Raw genomic sequence first — 642 nt, 5'->3', positions numbered from 1 at the left:
CAGGTGAAATATGGCATAAGGACTCCGACATTGTATTGAGTCCAACCGGAGAGTGCGGCAGTGGCATTGAGGAGCTTTCGAATGCTTACCAAACCTTATGAAAAAATCATACTGTATCAGCTTTGGAATTTCAACATTTCATATCTTTGTTCAATATGGAATGCAATAACATGATAAAACATTGATATTTTTTTGATTTTTTTTTCAATTTTTCGGTAGTTTGATATGATGATGAAACATTAATTGCAATAGCCCAAAAGATGGTACCTCAATGCGATGTGTGTCAAAAATGCATTTTATGTCAGGGAAAACCCCATGTTTTATTGCATACTGTTCATAGCTGCACCTTCGACGACCTGACAAAAATGATGTACGGCAGATATCACAGATACTTTTCTGATTATGGACAGAATGATATATATGATTTGCCGAAAGAGAAATTAGAAAAGATGATAAAAATGATTACCATTGGTCAAGTCATAACATTGAACTATATTATGATTTTAGACTTCAATGAAATGTTTAAATTCAAATGTAAATCATTTGTATTTTTGAATTCAATGTTTCTTGATAAATGTCTTTTGGTATTAAAATGTGATTTCTTCAAGTCAATGTTATGTTTTGCAGTATACATGATTTTAC

The sequence above is a fragment of the Mizuhopecten yessoensis genome, unplaced genomic scaffold (assembly GCF_002113885.1).
Source record: "Mizuhopecten yessoensis strain PY_sf001 unplaced genomic scaffold, ASM211388v2 scaffold9149, whole genome shotgun sequence".
NCBI classification, from domain to species: domain Eukaryota; kingdom Metazoa; phylum Mollusca; class Bivalvia; order Pectinida; family Pectinidae; genus Mizuhopecten; species Mizuhopecten yessoensis.
The sequence above is the reverse complement of the archived record's forward strand: the minus strand, read 5'-3'. Positions refer to the sequence as shown.